The 21,472-nt window shown below is 43.1% G+C and overlaps 1 protein-coding gene across 7 annotated transcripts in view; it reads right to left on the bottom strand.

Annotated features, from left to right (window-relative positions):
* Positions 1–21,472, bottom strand: part of NEDD4L (NEDD4 like E3 ubiquitin protein ligase) — a 344,189-nt gene that overhangs the window by 189,041 nt on the left and 133,676 nt on the right. The window contains exon 1 of one of the 7 annotated variants that reach the window (XM_027118619.1): positions 17,138–17,379. The exons of the other annotated variants lie outside the window; for them this stretch is intronic. The gene's annotated coding sequence lies outside the window, so the exon portion shown is untranslated. Of the gene's footprint in view, positions 1–17,137; positions 17,380–21,472 lie in introns of those variants that run through there. 7 annotated transcript variants of the gene reach the window in all.

The raw sequence follows: 21,472 nt of genomic DNA, 5'->3' as shown, positions 1-21,472 counted from the left end.
TGACCACACATTCCTACCTCCCCCTCTTCCATCCAGACTAAATACCACATCCACAAACGTTCTGGGGAAGGAGGAAAGACTGCCATCACTATTTTTTTTTTTACCCCGCACCACGTGGCTTGCAGGATATCTTACTTCCCCGACCAGGGATGGAACCCGGGCCCCCTGCAGTGGAAGCGCAGAGTCCTGATCACTGGACCACCGGGGAATTCCCCCAGAAAGACTATCATCAGTTGAACATAAATGGGATGGGTTGAATGGACAGAAAAACAAAATCAGAGCCACCGAGTGCGCAGGAGAGAGCCAAACTGGTGGAAATATTTCTGGGCGCCAGAAATTCAGGAGTCAATTGATACAAGGGACTGGAGAGACCCTGGGCAACAATCAGGGTGATTAATCAGGAAACTTCGCTTCCTCTAGCTTCTACGGTCACTGCCTTCTTAATGCAGGTGAAAGCAGGACAGTGGTCCTAAGTCTGGAAAGTGCAGGTAGCTAAAGAGGGCCAGGAAGGCCATGCAGCAGCCATACGTAAGAGGCCACCTGCTGCCCATCCCACCAAGTCCTACCCAGGGCCTCAACCTGACACACACCAGCGCCAGGCTCCTCAGATGCCAACGGGGCCAACAGGACTCACCAATGCCAAGACCAACAGACAACCCAGAATCGTCAAACACGTGAAGAAAACCAGGCCATGAAACACCAGGGGCACGAGCTTGCATAGGGAGCACGCAAACAGAGTCAGAAAAGGAAGAATTTTAAAGATGCATAATTAATATCCTCACAAAATCCGACAGGGCACCGGGGCATCAAAACCAACACAGGCTGGTATGAGAAAGAAAAAGAATTAGAGGTCTAAGAGAAGGAACCAGGATTTTTAACTTCAGACCGCAGTACGGTTCAGCTTGCTCCACAAGGAAAATATGAAATGTGGTTAACACTTAACCGCAGGTGGGATTTTTTCCCCGCTTCCTCCCAACCCACCGTCATCCACACCAGCCTCCACTCAGCCCCTCTTGACTTGGAGAAGGAGTGCTTTCAACGGCTTCCCATTCAATGGCCGCATAATATGACATCGTACAAATATTCCATAAAGCTAGCCATTTTTCAAGCAACGGGCACTTGTGTTTTCACATCTTGCCACTATGATGGTACAATAAACAGCCTTTTACATATGCCTTTGTGTACAGACACTTTTTTTTTTAATATTTTATTTATCTGGTTGTGCTGGGTGTTAGTTGCGGCTGGCGGGCTCCTTAGTTGAAGCATGTAAACTCTTAGTTGCAGCATGCATGTGGGATCTAGTTCCCTGACCAGGGATAGAACCCGGGCCCCCTGCATTGGAAGCTCGCAGTCTTAACCACTGCGCCACCACGGAAGTCCCTAGACACTTCTATTTTTAGAAGACAGATAGGTATCCCGCAGAAAGGCTGCTAAGGAGAAATGTTTCATTTCTCCTTAATGTTTGATTTTAATATGCATTTTACCACTTTACTTTCCAAATAAAGCATGATCGTTCACATTTCTGTCACGATTATGAGAATACCACTTCTACTACATCCCTGCTAGCAAGAAGTGTTTCTTCTCTCTTTTTTTTTTTTAACCAGTCTGGTGAGTTTAAAGTAACTTCTCACTGTTGTTTTAATCTGCAAATCCCTAGCAAATATGGATTGCTTTTCGCGGGCTTCCTGGCTGTCTGCATTTGCTCTCTGGGAATCGCATGTTTATATTGTTTGTCCATTTTGCCCGAGTCATGTTTGTCTTGCCAGTTCACAAGAGTTATAGACAGTAACCCCTTGCCTGTCATACATTCCCCTCCCCAACTGTCTAGCTTGCAGGTACTGTCTTGCTTAAGAAGTTCTTCCTCATTCCAAGATCATACAAGTCGTCTCTCATATTTCCTTGTAAATTTGAATTGCTTGTTTACATTTAAGGTTTTGAAGATTCCTTAACTTATGTCTGATTATACTATGAGATAGAGGCCCATCTCCCCCCACTCCATAAACAGATGACTGTGCCAACACCATTGAATAACTCGTGCATTCTTTCCTCAACAGTATTGAACTGTCTGTCTTATTATGGATTAACTTCTCTCTTGCTTACCGATACACAGTCCTGGATCCTCTGCTCTGTCCCACTGGACCATTTATGTAATCCTGTATCAATAACACAATGATTTGATCACAGACTCTCTTATTAGCATATTGTGGTCACCTGTCAACCAAGTTTGCCCCCCCTTCACTGGTTTTATTTTCCATATTTGAATCTGCTCTTCACAGGTATTATGCATTTATTTTTCTACATACACTTTAGGATTATTTCATTTAGTTAAAAAAAAAGAAAACAAACAGGAAAAACTTACTGCTTTGGAAACTCTAAAGGGAATGGCAATAAATGTATTAATTTGGGGATAACTGATGTATACATGGTATATATTTTTATTTCAAATCCTTCACTGAAAAGGATATAGGCACCATTCTTGGTCAACTTCTTCCTAGGTTATTTGCTGCTATTGAGAAAAGAGAGGTTTAACTTCCATTTCCAGGTGCTTGTTTTCAAAACAAAGAAACGATCAATTTTAGAGACTTGTTTTTATCAACTACCATGACAATTTTTCCAATTGACTTTGGATTTTTTTCCCACCATAGGCTCTTGCATTTTCTAGACATGCAAGCATTTCACTGTCTTACAACATTTACTAGAACCCCTAAGACAATGTCAAATAATTGTAAAAGCAGACATCCTTTTATAATTCCTAATTTTAATTGAAACAGTGCTTTTTGCCTTTTAGAAAATATTTATTGTTGGTTGGTTTTGGGGGAGGTAATAAATAGCCTTTAAGTAATTTATTTTTATTCCTATGGGTTTTATTTATTTATTTGTTTATTTTTGGCTGCGTTGGGTCTTCGTTGCTATGCACGGGCTTTCTCTAGTTGCAGCGAGTGGGGGCTACTCTTCGTTGTGGTGCGCAGGCTTCTCATTGCGGTGGCTTCTCTTGTTGCGCAGAACGGGTTCTAGGTGTGCACAGGCTTCAGTAGTTGTGGCACGTGGGCTCAGTAGTTGTGGTTCGCGGGCTCACTAGTTGTGGCTCACAGGCTGTAGAGCGCAGGCTCAGTAGTTGTGGTGCACGGGCTTAGTTGCTCCGTAGCATTTTGGATTTTCCCGGACCAGGGCTCGAACCCATGTCCCCTGCATTGGCAGGCGGATTCTTAACCACTGTGCCACCAGGGAAGCCCTTCCTATTGGTTTTTTAGATTATAATATATTAGGAATGGCTGCTTAAATTATCAACTGGCTCTTCAGCCTCTACTGACCTTGTCATAAACTCTCTCCTTTAAAATGCTGGGGCACAAAAGTGGACGATGGTGATAAGCGTTCTTAACACTTAATCACACTAGCATTATTGGAATAAACTATTGAGTCTATTTGTTAATAAGTTACTTTGAATTTTTGCATTTGCTTTCATAAATATTGGTCTGTAACATTTTCTGTTTTTTAAAGGTCAAATAAAACTCAGCTCGAAACCCATGGAATCCTAGTGCCTTTTTCACTAGTAATTTTAACCACGTTTCCTACCTCTTCTATATGAATTGGTCTTTTCACCTTTTCCATGCTTCTTGAATCAATTCTGGTAATTTGTATTTTACTGAGAAGTCAACTCGACGTTTTCAAATGTGTTTCCAGAGGGCTACATGTAGCGTTTTCCTATACAGCTAATTAATCCCTCCTGTGTCTCCCTTCTCATGCCTGTTAGCTATTTTTGCCTTCCCTTTACCTCAGTTAGGATGATGGGAGTTTAGTGTATTGGTCCTTTCAAATAAGCAGCTACTGGATTTACTTATCCTTCAAAATCTTATCTTCTCTTTTATTAATTCTAACTTTTATCTTTGTCACGTCTTAATTCTTCCTTCCTAGTTCTTCATTTTTGTCTTTTTAGTTGGGATTTTTTTCCCCCAAATTTCCTATGATGCATATTCTTTTATTTTTCATCTTCTTTAATAATGAAGGTAGCTTTCCCTTTCTAGGTGATATGTTCCTACAATATTTAGAACCGTTCATGAAGAACAAGAAATAAAAATAGCTAAGATGAAAATTTTAAGAGCCACAATACAAGCAGGCAATGGAACTAATCCACTAGCTGACATTTGACGAGCAGAGGGTTAATAAACCAGTGAAGGAGGAGGAAGCGTCATCACCATTTCCTTAACAGAGGCCAAGTTTAAACAAAATTCTATCATCTCCCTTACTGGCAGGTTTTCACCCTGCATTTCACATTTTGGGGAAAGTGATTTGATTCATGTACAGGTTTTTTTAAAAAAAATTACGACCAGAATAAACCTTTCGGTCAGTATACATTTAGCCTAATACTAAAACTTCTATCTGTAGTCAGAACAATGTTCCAGATCTAGGGCACCACAAGATCCTGAATCAACAGAGATTTGTCATGACAGCGAACTTAAGTAATGCAAGAATGCGGCCTAACGCATTTGAGCTGCATCTTCAGGACAGGTTGCTACAAAACTCTCAGGTGATCAGAACTAATTATTCAGAACCCACTCTGTGCCCAGGTTCAGCAATGTAAGAAGCAAACTGTCTGCGTGACTGCTTCAGACAGCAACTCTTAAAAATCAATGCCGAAGGGACAGAGAAAGGGTCTGCTTATCCCAGGGTGAGCGGCTCTGACCTAATTAGAAAACTGTCTGAGGCCAGAAGCAAAGCAGCTACCATTTCCTTAATCGTCACTACAGGGAACATTAGAAGACTTACAAGGTCCCAACATGGCTGGGGGAACTTGAAGATGACACTCAAATAAAACCACATTCATTTATGCTCCACTAATTCAAAATTATTTTTATGATCTGGAAAGAGTTTGGACTCATGTTTCCATTTTTAGACCCTAGGACAACAGGCAGAGAAGGAGGCTCAACCTACTTATGGGAACAAATTTTAGAAGCTCTGACTCGTGTCAACGACCAATGTGCTAATAATTTATCTGTTGGTTAAAGCAAATACTTCTATTTGGGTTGCTACCCCTAAGTCCTGGTAAGGACCAAAACCCAAAAGAAATTTTTAACATGTTCTCTGTTTAATTTTTTTCTTTGTTCCTAGATGTTTTCCCCAGTGAATCCCAGTAAATAAAACATTACTATTAAAACCGCATTATAACAGGAACTCTTTGGTAATAGGAACCATTTAATGTTCCCGAGGGTCTCTGAAACCAGTGAGGAAATAATACATCCCTTCCCTATGCACTGCTTTCGGGGAACGGACCAAAATTTCACCTCATATAACAACCTGTCTAAGCGATCTGCATATCCTGATCAACAGCCAGATGTCGAGACACCAGTGCCTGTATGAGTACAGAGGCAAAGGCAAGGGTGTGCCTGGGTCCCTGAGAATATTACAGGGGGTTTGGCATGGGAACCACTGCTACTAAGTCTCAGATGTGTTAAAAAGGTGCAGTAGGGACTTCCCTGGTGGCGCAGTGGTTAAGAATCTGCCTGCCAATGCAGGGCACACGGGTTCGATCCCTGGTCTGGGAAGATCCCACATGTCGCGGAGCAACTAAGCCCGTGCACCACAACTACTGAGCCTGTGCTCTAGAGCCCGCGAGCCGCACCTACTGAGCCCACGTGCCACAACTACTGAAGCCCGTGCGCCTAGAGCCTGTGCTCCACAACAAGAGAAGCCACCGCAATGAGAAGCTCACTCGTCACAACTAGAGAAAGCCCACGCACAGCAATGAAGACCCGACACAGCCATAAACAAACAAACAAATAAATAAAAAGTGCAGGATGTCTTGGGGGCCCTAAGCTATCAAGTCTACATACCTGTCCTGTATGCACATAACCCTGCCTGCCTTAACCCATCCTTCAGGAGGGGATACTACTCCAGAACTATCAGTCATAGGTTCATATTTAAGGCCCAGTACTGGCTATAAACAAGCAATTGTCTTCAGTTCTCCAGAAAAAAATCTTTAAAATGAGGTCTTTGGTTGGCCGGCTCTTTTCTGCACGGCATTCTGGTTTTCATGGGTCAAAAGGAAATGGAGTAATCTGTGTTTGCCAAGTTCAATGGCAACCAGCTACTTGTCATGGTCAAGGAATAATATGACTGAGCGTGTTGGAATTTCCAGATATTCTCGTATTATCTTTTGAAGTACTTAAAATTCACTTTCTGGCAGAAATACTTCTGTTTCTATTCTTAGCAAACAATTACATGCTAAGGCTTAAAAAGAAGAGAGGAGACAGCAGAACTAGAGTGTATTTTCATAGGGCAGAGGGCAAGAGGGAAGCAAGGCACTTGGAGGGGCTTTTTCTTGGGCAGGGAGGGGTGGGAGGACTGTATTTGAGGGTCGCCCCATCCTCCCATCCCATCAATGGGGACCGCGGTGATGATGTGCGAGGTGCCCAGGTGGGAACGTGATTGCTTCCTGCAGGCTTGTTAGTGCTGCTGTGCGTGCCTAATGAGGCCAAGGAGAGACGGACCCCCCACCCCCAGGCCTCCCCACAAACATATACACCCGTAATGCCTCCAGACTAGCCAGCAGTTCTGCTGTCACCTCAGTGGTATAGCCTGTCCCCTTGCCTCTGCTCTCACTGTCCTCTCTCCACTTTTTGGTATTATTTCTCCCACAAATCTTAAACCGTAGCACCAGCTCTCGAATTACTCCGTCAGGCAGAGATGGATTCATCCCCTCCTCTAAGGACTGAGGTCTGAAGACAGGAGGGTCTGTCCAAATGGAAAACTTGGTGTAACCTTTAAACTGATTTCACCAAACTCAACTAACCACGCTTATGCTCTAAGTTTCAAGGAATCCCATACTCAGTGCATAGGGGAGCATCATTGATTCCTCTGAGAATCGCCCTATTTCAATTATGAGTAATGAAAAGAATTCCTCATAATTCTTCATACAGAAGAAGTTGGTATGGGAACTGGGGCTCACCAGGTGAGCTGGGCTCAGACACACGGGAGGGGGAGGACCCGGGGCATAGCCTGAAGAATGGCACAGAGTTAAAGAAACTCAGGACGTACACAGGGAACGCAGGCTGTTCAACCTGCCAAGGACAGAGTGAGTGGAAAAGAGGTGAGAGGGGAATTGGGCTGGACCAGAACTACATTCTACCTGAACACCAGGAAAAGGATATGGGATGTTTTTTTGCAATAATTTTCTTTCTTTTCTTAATTACTGGTGGTTTCCATTATTTTCTTCTAAGTCTTCAACTAATGACTAATGCAAAGCCCTGAAATTTCAGGATTTTACTTCCCACGTTGTTTTCTATTCTTATTCGACACCAATTAACTTAATCATCTCGTTTCCTTCTCCCAGCTGACAAATGCCACAGTGCCTGTAACAGCTGCTCCTTTCCTTCTCTCCCCGTTCCTCTCTTACACACACCCCTCCTTCTAGGCAAAATAACCCAAAGCTACTTATGACAATAAAACAAACTTTCAAATATTTTTCCCCAAAACACTTCTCCTACATACAACTTCCATCATTTTGAGAAAGGCCAAATATCTTTGCCAGATGACTGTATTTATCTTTCTTTAATCTCTGTTATATTTCTCTGGCCATTTGTGAACATAACAGATTACCAGGAGGGTTAGTTAGCTCAGTGTTTTAAGTACTAGCTAGATGCTGGTGGCCATAAAACCACCTTAGTTCACCAGCAATTAAAGAGGACTAATGTTCTAACTAGCAGAAAGCACAAATGGGTCATAGTGAAGGAGGATACTTACCATTGAGTCTACATTACTTACTATACTGGATCTTAGATCATCTTAGAATATCTTGAGATTACTCATAAGCTAATACGTATTCAAACAGTTTAACTCTCAACCCAAATATATCAAAGAGCTCACAGGCTATTGGATATTTGCATCTGATACACATTCTACTTGATATAATGTTGAGTTCCTCTCTTTCCTACTTTTTATCTTTTAATCTATTTTTTCTTTTCTTTCTTCATTGTACTCTGTCAGATTTTACAGTGGGAGAGTTTCATTTCATCTCACAAACTATTTGAATTTGATCTCCTTTCCAGTGTTTTAGTACCTTCTTCAAATTTTACATAACTGACTCTCACAAAGATGTACAAATACTCACGAAACCTTTTATGTGATGAATGTTTAATGCTATCAACATTATGGAAATTCTTAACCTAATTTTCAAAACACTAGCTAAAGCTCAGAAACATGCAATTCTCATACATCACAGCCTGTCCGTCAACATAATGTCCAATATTGTAACAAGAGTAACTTTCATCTATTTAGATGCCTATTCATTTACTTGGCTGGAGTGATCCCAAGATACCTTGCCCAGTGAAGATTTTAAGGTTTCTATTAGTCTAAGTATCTAGAAGTCAAAGGACTTAATCCTCTTTGTATTCCAGATAATCACCTGTCACACCAAAAGCAAAACAACGCTTGTGAAAAAAATGAATCATCCTGAACTATTTCATAAATGTATCAGTACCTAAAAAGTGGAGTGCGGATGTTAATAAGGTCACCTAGGCCTTCGAATTCAAAAAAGGTGGAATTTTTTTAAAAATTAAAAGTCGTTCTTTGACACTGGTTATTGTCTGCGACTAGAAGCCACGACTTTTTTTTTCACAGCAGCTGACTTGAACTGGATTCACCTAAACCAGGATCCAATTTACTAGTACAAATTTTAAAATACTGAAAATTTTTCTTGAATTATGCCCTTATAAACTGCAGTACATAGTTGTTATTTTTCAAATGCTACAAGATTTTAGGGTCTGATTCACTATCTCCTCAGACAGTCTGGCAAGACTTAATTTATCTGAGAGATCAACTACTAAATGGAGAATTTCATTTAATTATATAAAAAGTAAAAAGAATTTGAAAAATGTTTTTACCAGTCATAGTTATTTTAACATTTACTAATTTGAGTGCAGCTGACATAGTTTAGAAAAAAAGATCATCTGTTTCTTAGTATAAAAAGCTGCCTTTAAAAAAAATTACTTATTCTTGTACAGTTACCAACACTGCGTATTATTATACTAAAATCTTTCCTCTGGTGCACTAAACCTCAGCGCTGAATCTAGATAAATTATTACTTCCACTTTCCAAAAACTGACCTTCCAAAACTCAAATGTAAGAGAGACTGGAAATAGTGAATCCCACAGTAGAAGGATCTTATTTTTATTCAGACAATGATTTCACCACTTGTAGTCACTGTAGCTGCCAACTCAGTTTGTGGATAATTTAAGGAGTAATTTCCAATTAAGTGTATCAAGTATGCATTGAGGCCAAGTATCCGTTATAGTTATAGGTATGGATATAGATACACACACCCCACAGCAGTAGTAAAGTGAAGAAATGGAACTAATAATGGTAACAATAACAATACAAATAATGGAACTCTTACACAACAGCAAGCATTTTAAAGCCCTTAACATCAGTGGTGAGCAGATGCACACTAAAATCAATAAATACACAAATTAGCATGAACAGAGTCCTGAAACAAAAGTAAGAGCAGTTTCTTGACATGAGGAGCTGAGAGAACAGAGGTAAATCCAGAACAAAGGTTGCATGTGAAGAGGAAATGGAAGCGGAAGAACCAGAAAAGACCCCGCCCCTGAAGAGATCAATGCGGAACCCCTTATAGGGGACGGGCGGGGGGCGGGGGTCAGTGTAGGGCAGGGACAGGCAGACGGGAGGGGTGCATCAGGAGGAGGGGGTGAGTCCACTTGTTGGAAATGACCTGTACCATCCCTGCTGATAAACCACAGCTGTGTCTGAAGGCAGCTACCACATCAGCATTCTCAAACTTGACTGTTAGTCATCCGGGAATCCCATTAAAAGTAGACTCTGATTCAGTACATCTGGGGCAAGGCCCGAGATTCTGCATCTCTAGCAAGCTCCCCAGTGATGCTGCCGGTCCGTGGACCAAGCTTTGAGTAACACTGCCTTCAAGGACAGCCTGGCCAATGGAGGGCAGAGAGGAGGAGAGGGGGGCACAGGAGAGCTGGGCTCAAAGCTCTCCCCTTGCTTTCTGGGTCTCTGGTTCTTCATCTGTTAACACAAGGAAGGTGGGCCCATCCCCAAGGTCTCTTTCTAGCTTTAAAATCTTGGAGCAGGAAGGGAGGTTTATAGCCTGAAGAGCTTTACCTGTTAAATCTGGTATCAAAGGGGAGGCCAGAGCTGGAGGAATGAAGGGCTGCTGAGGAGCTATCCTTCTACAAGACAAGAGAAGGAATTGATGTACTTGCCTCTTTCGTCTTATCCCTTTGTCCCTACTGGAATGTTTCGACAAAAATACAAAATGACGTGCACACAAGGCTATTTATTGCAAAACAATGGACAAGTCTAGGAACAACCCGAATGTCCATCAGTAGGGGACTGACTGAATAAGCTCTGGTACATCTGTATGAGGGCGTACTAACACAGCTGGGAAAAACACAGGAAGTTCTCTATATACGGAGTGAGCGCTAGGATACAGTTCTAAGTTAAAAAATAAATAAATTCGGGTTCAAAACAGTATACATATTCTGCTACTTTCTGAGTAATAAGGAATACAAAATATACTCATATATTTGCTTACATTTGCAAAAAGGACAATGGAGGGATGACCCCAAATCTAACAAAAAATGGTTACCTGTAGGGGGATAGGGATGGAAGGCTGACTTAATACAACTAATATTATAGTTATGACTCAGTCAATTAGAAAAGAAAATTAAACTTAGAAAAAAACAAAGTGGAACAAATAAAACCAACAATGTATCAAGTTGGTGGTGCAATCGTACAGAGAAGTATTACTTTACTTGCCTTTGAAACATGTTTTGAATCCTACATCCCTAATGGGATATAATGCTAAGGTTAAAAGAATTGCAAAGAAATATTAAACTGCATTCCATAGCAATAAAAGTGGCAAAGTGTTAATAACTGTTGAAGTTGGGTGATGGGATTTCATTATGCTGTTTGCCATGATGTAATCTTCTCCATTATTGTATATGTTTGAATAATTTTTAAAAAAACAACCTTCTAAGTAACCTTCTTTATCCAACATTATTAACACATGCACACCAAGCAAGAACGAGAGAGAGCACGGGTTGGCACCAAAGCCAACCTTTGTCCACCAAAGTGAATGTCAACGTTCTTAATATGACCTCTACCTACAAGTGCAGAGGGAGGCTGCCTCTTACTATTGTATAAAGTAACATATTCAGCATCTGTACAGATCTTACTTTACGCAAATGTATCTTATCTCATTCTGTTTTCACAACAAAACTGCAGGATGACAATTATGCCCACTTATAGCTGAGGAATTGCCTCAAACTGATTCAAAGTTAAGTCCATCTATCTCCACATCCAGTGCTTTCTGTACTGTCCCCAGCACCCACACAACAGAGCAGTGGGGTGGTGGTTACCACCTGAGGGCCTGAGGATGCTGCCACCAATTTCAGGCAGAACTTTAAAAATTCATTCTAATTTTTATTTACTCCACAATATACCCATGTTGGTTTTAACACGAAAATAACATTTTTAGTGACTTATCAAATACAATAGACCCACATACATATTTTATGGCTTGATGAACCCGTGATTCCTTATTCCAGTTTTAGAGGCATTGAGTTACACGAGGCTGCAATGAGACAGGGACATCTGTCACCCAGATGCCTTTGGAGGCCCAGCAAAAAAAGAGGACACGTCCCACTGTCCAACTAAGCACATTGCTGGTAGCATTCCCAGCCAATACTAATTCAATTGGCACCTACAAATACACTTTCTGTTGATGCAATTTTTTAACCTGAAAATTCTGTCTAGTCTTTTAAATATACCACCTAGAAATGAGTCAGTGCAATGGCCGGCAAATTAAAATCACATGATATGGTTTGAAAAGTTGCTCAGACTGATTTGGGCACATTTTGGAAAGGGGCACTTCATGGCTATCCTAAGCAAAAAGCTAAGAGGCAAACAAGGAATTCAGCTTTGTAGCAGCAGTCTATCCCAAAGAAAAATGAAACCATAAAATTTACTACTCTATCCTTTAACAGAATGACAGCAATTTTTTAAAGATAAACTTTTAACCTTAGAATGTTTTAGACTTACAGAATTATTGCGAAGATAGTACACAGAGTTCCCACATATCCCATATCTGGTTTCTCCCATGATTAACAGGTTACGTTAGCCTGGTACATTTGTCATAATTAATGAATCAAGGTTAATATATCATCATTAAAGTCCATACTTTATTCCCTAATGTCCTGTTTTTCCCTAATGTCCTTTTCCTGTTCCAGGATGCAATTTTGGTTTTCTTTCAATTTAAAATTCAACCATAGGAAGGCCAGTTAAGCAAATATAATAAATACAAGCATAAAAGACTAAAATGATGCTTCTCAAGGCATGCTAAGCCCAAGAAAAATGCAAATATTGGATGAAATCACCGTCAAGACTCAGCTCTTCAACAGACCAATCCTGATCTATAGCTACAGTAACCACCTACAGTAACCACCTACAATTATCAACTACATAATGAGCTTCCATGCATGAAAAGTGAGTTGTTATATGAAAAACACCAACCTGAAAGTGAGTTCTAGGCACTAAGACTGGTTCAGTCGCGCTAAGCTGGGTGTCATATAACTCAGGACAACAAATAGCTTCTTGGGGACTGAAACTTACAAAACACTTCTCTAGTGAGTAAGCCATTGTCCCATTCCTAAGGTTAGCTTAATCTAATTAAGGCATCTAGAAGTAAACACATAAAAAGTTAACCTTGAAGTTTTCAAAGAGCAAAGGCAGGATGACAACAAAAGGTGTCGAAAATGAACACATGACTAATGGAAAGTGAATTCAATAAACAGGCAAAAATTTCCCCAAGAACTGAATTGAGGGAGAAACCGCATCAGAGTGATTCGAAAAGAGAAGTTAATCTTTCCGGGCTAGAGTTTATCTCGAAATACAAGGTGTTAGACTAAATTGACTCTTAAGATCCCCTTCTGTATCTAAAATTCCACAATCCTTTCTTATTTCAGTCTCTACAGCGAGGTTAATGCCAGGGATATCCCTCTACCGTCACTGGCCACAGAGGGACTCAGACAACATGACCACAACAGGGTCCTCCCACCAGCTGCCATGGAGTGATTTCCACCACAAATGGAGAGCGCTTTTCCTGCCTGACAATGAAAACTAACCCTCCATTCAGGTCGTTCACATTAGCAAACTACCAAGCAACTACTAAATAAATTATGTTAAAATAAGACACTGGGCCAATAATCTGAACTTGAAAGAAATGTACTACATTACTGCTATGTTATATAATCCACATGCTCCACTAATTTGTTAATTCAACCTGGCCCAACTGAGCACTTTTCGCAAAAATCAAACTTTTACTCTTTATGGATAAGGCTACTCAGAGCTCTCAGATTCTCCATGGCATTTCTAATTTTGCACATTCCTTAAAGCAAGGTTGGACAACCTTGCCACTACTGAGGCTGGCTGGATACCTGTCCGTAGTAGAGGGCTGTCCTGTGCACTGCAGAAGGTTGAGCAGCATCCCTGGCCTGTCCTCATTCAAGGACAGTCAAAAATGTCTCCAGGGCTTCCCTGGTGGCGCAGTGGTTGAGAGTCCGCCTGCCGATGCAGGGGACACGGGTTCGTGCCCCGGTCCGGGAAGATCCCACATGCCGTGGAGCGGCTGGGCCCGTGAGCCATGGCCGCTGAGCCTGCGCGTCCGGAGCCTGTGCTCCGTCCGCAACGGGAGAGGCCACAACAGTGAGAGGCCCGCGTACCGCAAAAAAAAAAAAAAGTCTCCAAAACACAGCCAAGTGTCCCCTGGGTGGGAGGAGGCCAAATCGACCCTGGTTGAGAAGCAGTGCCTTGAAGCAATTCATGATACATATAAATAAATAAATGTAATATTATTTCAATAGCAATGTAAGATTTCAATGTGGATTAAATGGCTTCTAAAAAATCTTTTATTAGACCATATAAACCAGTATTTGTCTCAGAAAATATTATCACTGTGGATGACCAAAGAAGCAAAATTATGTTTTTTCCCCTCAACTGTTATGAGTTAGTATTTTTAAAACCAAAAAAAAAAAAAAAGGAAGGATTTGATAATTCCCTAGGAACAAGGGTTAGAGATCATTCGTCACCCTCTCCATCCCAGGATTCTAAAGTAAACATCAGATTCTACAACCAGCAGCCAGACCAGACAAGCACAAGGCAGAAGCTGGTCTCGGAAGGAGGCCAAAACGGACAACTCATGACCACTGGGCGCCACCCAACCCACCCACATTCCGCCTCCGAGGACCACGGGGACACGCTGCCCAAGGGTCATTTTGCCACCAGCAATTAGAACACACCCCACTCCCTAGAAGAAAATTAAGGCCAGGGAGAGAAGAAAGATCTCATGGGAGTAGGTGCTTTCCTTATAAATGCTTTCAGCAAAAGTGTCGAGGTTTTTTTTTATGTCACTCTGCTTAATTTAGGGGTGGGCTGGAGAAGAATATTTTATAAGCAACAGTGGAAATGGATGAGTAAGTTCTTAAGGGAAACCTGAGAGATTGCGGGTTGCTGTCACTGGATTTATAATAACTGGTTTTAAAAGTTGTTTCTTATAATAAAAAAGGTCATTTCTCAGTCTTGTGATTATGAAAGCTGATTTCTTCTCTTTCTGTAGGTGTCAGTGTGACCATGTAGAAGTCACCTCCACAACCTATTTAGGTCAGAAGAAAAGGGCTAACTCTATCCACCCTGTAAACTGCATCCAAATGCCTCCTTCCTTCATGGAAGGATGCCAACGGGTGTCTTAACAGAAAGAAGCTGGGAAGCACAGATGGTTGCCAAGGTGACTTTAAAGAGACCCAGGCAGTCAACACCTGCGGCTGGGAGATGCTGATCACCCAACATCACCACCACCTGGACACAAGTCCCTAAAGCAGGCTCCTTGGAAAGGCGCACAAGGTCAGCTCTGGATCCCAGAGCCTGAGAGCCAGCAGGGAGTCCTCCGCCACGCAGGGCGCTCTGCAGCTGATCCTTCTGCTGAAGATCTTCCGTCCCACCTCTTCTGGCTCCCACCAAGTCCCCACCCCCATGGAAAGAGCACACATCAAGGGAGAACCGGCTGTGCCCAGCTCCCCCAGGTGGGCAGACGGCGGGCAGAGACTCAGTCACACAGGACGACCACAGAGTTCAGCCCGTGGGGCACTAACCAAGCTAAATGCTAATCACGGCACAGAACCATTCACATTAAAGATCATTAACCAGGCGCCCGGGCCCCTTGGCAGGGATGAGAGTTCACACAAGTTGCAAAAATTCATTTAGATAAAGTTACAGCCTCTTGTTGCCAAACACCCGGTTAGGGTCATTTCAGAAGGGCACCGCAATAGCACGGGAGGGGCAGAGACAAACGGGGGCGTCTCAGGAGGGAGGGGGGCATTTCTTGCCTTTCTTCCGCCACTGTTCTCCATCCAGAGCCGCAGCTCATTCTCTAGGGTTTACTTTCTGTTCTTTCTTACCCCTCATGAGGTGCAACTGTCCCCTCACATTCAAGGGAGAGTACAGGTGAGGAAGTATAAACAGGTGAAGTCTGCGGGGTCTGTGTCTGTGATTTCCCATTTCTCCAGGGAAACATCTCCTTTTAAGGTGATGGTTTTGACTCTAGAGTTGCAAGTCCCACATCAAAAGGATGGCAGGTCCCTCTCCATTAGAGTGGCTGTGCTGCCTCTCCCACATCCAGGGACCCAATGCCACTCAACTCTCAGGTACAACAAGAAGTTACCATCAAACAAACAGGGTCAGAAGTTCAAGTGCAGATTTCTGCCAAGTGTTCTTTCTGACCTGCCTCAAGCTTCTGTACGTGCTCCTTCGTCCTTTCATGACTCATACAATCAGCACCAGCTCCTCGCTCATCCTTTGTCTGAGGCAGCCCGAGTTTCTCGTCGTTTATGGATGGACTCACCCTAAAAGAGCAACCACTGCTCTGGTTTTCCATTCCGGTATTACATAATGCGATTACATATTCGCCGCAGAGCCTTTTTCGTGACTGAAGTGTAAAAATGTATAACCACACTAATTCCTGTTAGTGAGATTAACCTCAAATGGAAAGGCAATAGGTTCCTGGAGATTCATTTCTTTTAATGACGTTAAACCCGAGTACTCTTTAACTCAGAGTCTAGAAAATGTAAGGGCTGCTTTTCTTTTCTCTTAAAGGGAATACAAGTTTCTATGCCTGGAGGTTGAGGAACGTGGGGAAAAGACAATGAACAATGATCTAATCGTCAAGCACCTCATCTACAATTTTTTAAAGTTCGTAACTGAGTATCCATATAAGAGCAAAAGCATGTAATCTCTGAACACAAGTGAAAACTAAAGTTAGGAGTCATGTGACATCCTCAAGCGCTTCCTGTGAAGGTTATAAAACAAACAAGGAAGGTGATTGTATCCCAGGAGGTAAATCTAAACCAATAAAGAGGCGGACACCTGTCCTACCTCGACCTCGCTGACTGCGTTCGCTATGCTTTAAATTGAACTTGATACACAATGAAGTCTAAAAAAATGTTTTTAAATAAAAGATCTGTCCTCATTTCACCTGGGGTTTTGTACCAAATTTCCAAACTCTGCATGACAGATCCCTTCCACTGTGTCTATTTTTGACATTTCAGGAACACAGTGATGACAAATGCAGTAATTTATTCATAAAGGGGTGACGGGGGAGGGAGGCACCAGAGCAGTAGCTGTATAATAATTTTTCAGCGCACTGAAAAGAAAATAGGTTTGTTTCAAACAAGATGACACAGGTTAAACATAAATAATTTTTCACTGTCTATATTTTGATTTCTGAATCATGCGGAAAAATGTTTAATGGACATGAGAGACAGAGAAAGAGAAAAAGAGTGAAAGAAAAAGAAACAGAGAAAGAGAGAGTGGGAAAGAGAAAAAAGAGTGAAAGAAAAAGAAACAGAAAGAGAGAGAAAAAAGAAAAAGAGAAGGAAGGGAGGGAGGGAGGGAGGGAGAAAGAGAAAGAGAGAGAGAGAGAGAGAGAGAGAGAAGGAAAGAAGGATCAAACAATTCCCCAAATCCTGGTACACTTAGATTAAAGCTAATGGATCTATTATAAGAGAACATTTTCTTGATGTTAACCAAGGAAAACAGAATCCTTTGTGGCACTTACCAGATGCCAGGCAGGATGACCTCACTTTAAAGGGGAGAGGGATAGAGCGAGGCTGGTCTAGATGCAGATGGCTGTTGGTTTCCCCTGACAACAGCAGCAGCGAGGAGAAATCCTGGACTCAGCCCGGTCCCCCTGTCGACAGGTGATCAACAGCCTGGAACAGGAGGTGCCGCGTCTGAGGGAGGGCGAGGGGACGGCTCTGCGGCAACTACCGCCCAGGTAGGGCCCTGCTGAGAGCCGCCCACCCCAGACGCCCCAGAGCTGTACCGGTCGGTGCCAGTGCCGTGCTGCAGCCGGTCTGGTCTGGGAGCTGCCGCCACCGCCGCCTCGCTCAAATGGGCAGCAGATTCAGATGCGGGGGAGATAGAAGCGGCTCATCCGAGGCAGCAGAACTAGAGACTAGAGGGGGAACTTTGTGGGTTCAAGCAATGCCAGAAACAATTCAAGCCGCACCCTACAACGCTGCCCCCGCAGCAAAACAGGAACTCTAAGAGCCAACTCGCAGGTGACCCTGGAACCTCTGGAACCCCAAGGCACACAGAATGTCCCTTCCTGAAAATTAATGGCATTTCCTCCCCGCCCCAAATGTTCATGCCAATGTTGAAAGGAAGGGCATTCCAGGAGAGAAGAAACCCCTCTGGTTACTACTGTTTAAATAATGGCTCCACTGTCACTATATATACGGAATGAGCACATATTTTCATCAGACAAAACTAACTTTGGATTCCATCTCTACCACCTTACTAGCTGGGGGACACCGGGCAAGTTCCTGGCCTAACGCACCTCTGGCTTCCTCATCTATAGAAATGGAGCCTTGAAACGTCCTTCCTGGATCTGTGAGGTATCTGATTAGCCCTCAGCAGCAGAGGTTCTAAAAGGCTGTCCTAAATCAACCAGACACCCCGTCACCTTCCCTGCGTTGAAACACTGATCCAATGCACGGCCAACAGCAAATGATGTTTCTCCTACTATTTTAAACCGATGTCTCCAATAAGTTAGGGGGGCCGATTTTAAAATCACTTTTGCATGCAACAGTCAAAGACAGGTCATATAGGCCCCCAGCCCCAATCCTGCCGGGGACACCAAGTTGCAGCCCACATTAGAGCAGGTTTCTGTCCCCAGTTCCCTCTAACTTCCCACTTCAAGGCCAAGAGCATGCCCACGTTTGAGAGCAAAGAGTATTTAGGAAAAGAATAGGCTCTTAATTGAGCCCAAAGGTCTTTTTCTTCTTTAACGTTCCCTTTAAAAAGGCAATTATTTCTCAAAATGGAACCCCCAGGTTCCTTATAAGACCACTGTTAAGTCTGAGCGACAGACAATGGCAGAACCACCTGTTCAAGGCTATGCTTTCAGAGACCTTGGGGGAGGGGGAGCGCAGAGCCCCGCTGGGCCAAAAAGCCGCCATCACCCTCTGGTGGTGGCTCACACACACTGCAGTTGTGAGACGCACACGTCCCCAGTCCATTCTCCAAGAGGCAGCCCATCTGAATCCCAGCTGCTTTGGCCGCTCTAGGACAACCTTTGTTCTTGCCAACCCGAATCATCTTCCCAAACTTCCTCATTCACTACCACCTCATTTCCGCATCCAACACCCAGTGATTCAGGTGGAAAAAAGAGAAGCAAAACACCAGTGTGTCCCCAAAACATAACAGCCAAGAGCCAATTCTCACGACAAATTAGGAGGAAGGCACCTCTACTACCAAAGTGAACAGACCAGTTGTAGATCCAGGACGGATCAAAGAAGAGACGGCCCTGACCGGTGAGCGAGATGTGGTGGGTTCCGGGAAGAGGATCTCTGCAGCTGGAGGACAGAACATGCTGGAAATCAGGTCACACACAAAGAGCTACCAAGCAGGTGACACTGCCATGAAATGCTCTTAACCACTTCACGCCTCCAAAACCTTCATCCATCTTGGGCAAATACATCTAAGTCCAGGGGGCCCCGAGAGCAGCAAACAACCTTGGGAAGAATTTGCCAGAGGAAGTGAAGGTCACAGAGACAGAAGAAACGGGAAAGTTCATAGGTAAGCGGCGTCACTGGGATACGCTCTACAACGCTGCTAGCGATTTCTAAGCAAGTACTGAGGGGGAAGACAACACACGTGGGTTTTACAGGCAGCTGTGAAAAGGCCTGAGCGACCAGCTGTACCACAGCTGGCAAATCTTTCTCCATGTACTGGCAGCATCTGCTTGGCATGTAAGAGAAGAAGATGCCTCTTTCAGTAACAAAAGAACATACGAAATTTCAGGACTTTATCATACATAAAACGTCCTGCCCTTTTCACCCATACTACCCCAAGGTGATATTTGCAACAACTATAAAATTAAGTATCTGATTGCTATGTAGTTCAGTTTTACACTAGACTCATTCAAGAGGTACATTTTATTTTTTAAAGCGGTAAAGTTTAGTACATTCTGTCTTTCCATCGGATGTACACTTTCGTATGTGAAATGGCTCATACCTGAAATAGCGTGTATCAAAAAACACGGGAGCGCCCCACCCCCTCTACCCCACACACTGGCCTTGCTCTCTTCTTAGGTCCTTTACTTTAAAAACCTCTGCAAACAACTCAAGCACACCGCCAAGGCCACACAGGCTGGTATGTCGTAGTGGAACATGACAATATCTGACTAGGACGCCAATTCCTTGAAACAATCAGAAATTAGGCAAGCAGGCAGAAAGACAACTCTATACACTAAAGGATCTCCCTTGCCCCGACCCCCAATCTAGAAATCTATGGCCCACGTTCAAGGGCCAGCCTCAGCTCAAATTAGTAACTGATGGTAAGTTTCTGGAGGTCCAAGCTGCTGTGCTCTCCTGCTGCCAGCACAGCACCTTTCAGCACGAAAAGACGGTGGCAGAACTCCAGTGAAAGACAGATACAAGCACTTGTGGGCTGTATCCCCACAAACCAATTGAGCAGAAAGCACTGAGGTTTGCATTGGGCCAGGCAGGGGACAAAGGACCCAGGTGGACACTTCAAAGCCCATCAAGGCAGCCTAGGGGAAAAAAAAAAAAAAAAAGACAGCACAGCGGGTGGTCAACTGTCAGAGGACTAACCAGAATCAGGTCAACTGTCAGAGGACTAACCAGAATCATTAAACTGAACTGGGGGAGTCAGGAGACCTGAGAATCAGCCCTAGTGATGCTACCGACGACCTTCTCTGCTCTATTTAAGGCAACTCAACATCTTAACCATTCCCAAGTCAGCAAGCCTCTGACCGGAAAGTCATCAAGGAACGTGCCTGCCACTCTCTCCTCTTGGTACTGAATCAATGGTGCACCTGACGCGCAGTCAGCAGTGTTGAGAATTGGGAGTCATCTGTGATCCTGGACCATTCATTTAATCTTAGTCTCAAAATGCTTGTACGTAAGGAACACCTTCTCATCCTGCAGTTACATGATCCGGGCTTATGTACATAGGAGCCCAGGTTTGAAAAGCCAAGTCAGCAGTTCACTCGGCAAGAATTTTTCAAGCTCCTACCGTGTACCGAGTACCGTGCTGGCTCTGGGGTTTCCAGGGTGGAAGGGCTTCTTGGAGACGGCCTCTCACTGCCCATCCAGGTCTTATTTTTCTGAAATAAATGTCACCTGTGCACAGCTTTTCCGCTGCTTACACACGAAGCTCAAGCTTACTGTAACTGTTCTGTAATGAGCTCACGGCACCAGTCAAATTTTAAACTGCTATGGAGCACGGCCAATGTCTTCTTCAGTAATTTACCAATTACTTTGGAGCCAGCCTTCTTGGAGACAGCCTTGGCCCAGGCAACTTAACTGCAAAGCCTCAATGAACACAGAACTAGCTTCTGAATTCTGAAATCACAGGCACCACGGCCAGGCCCGTGGGCTCAGAGCTTCACTTATTGTTAACACCGTTCTGAACAAGCTTCATTATTTAGCTTCCCATTACGATGAAGCTTCTAATCTGCGGTAAAGTATGATAGAAGCACTGTTGTCTCTCCTGTAAAATCCCCAACGCAACAGAAAAGAAAAAAAACTTCATTGATACAAATGGCAATTAAAAATCTCAGCCATTACAATTATCAATAATCCATCTGCCAATTTAAGCTCACTGCTTTAATTCTCTTGAAGGTAGAAGAAGATGGATTTAACAATGGGGGTAAAAGGCTGACTATGAGTTTAAACCACAGGTTCTCACTCAGGTAAAGAGGCGATTTTCTAAAACTGAAATAAACGTTCCCAATTTTTATGACAGCTATATTGATTCTTTACAGAAAAATTACACACACACACACACAAAGGAATAAAATAAACACACAGGAATCCCATTCTCTGAACACTATTAATAGATCTTTTATATTTTAGATCTTCTA

Source organism: Aethalodelphis obliquidens, unplaced genomic scaffold (assembly GCF_003676395.1).
Source record: "Aethalodelphis obliquidens isolate GAN/ISIS:26980383/991018 unplaced genomic scaffold, ASM367639v1 scaffold19, whole genome shotgun sequence".
NCBI classification, from domain to species: Eukaryota; Metazoa; Chordata; class Mammalia; order Artiodactyla; family Delphinidae; genus Aethalodelphis; species Aethalodelphis obliquidens.
Note: the sequence above shows the minus strand (reverse complement) of the source record. Positions and strands in the feature narration are given on the sequence as shown.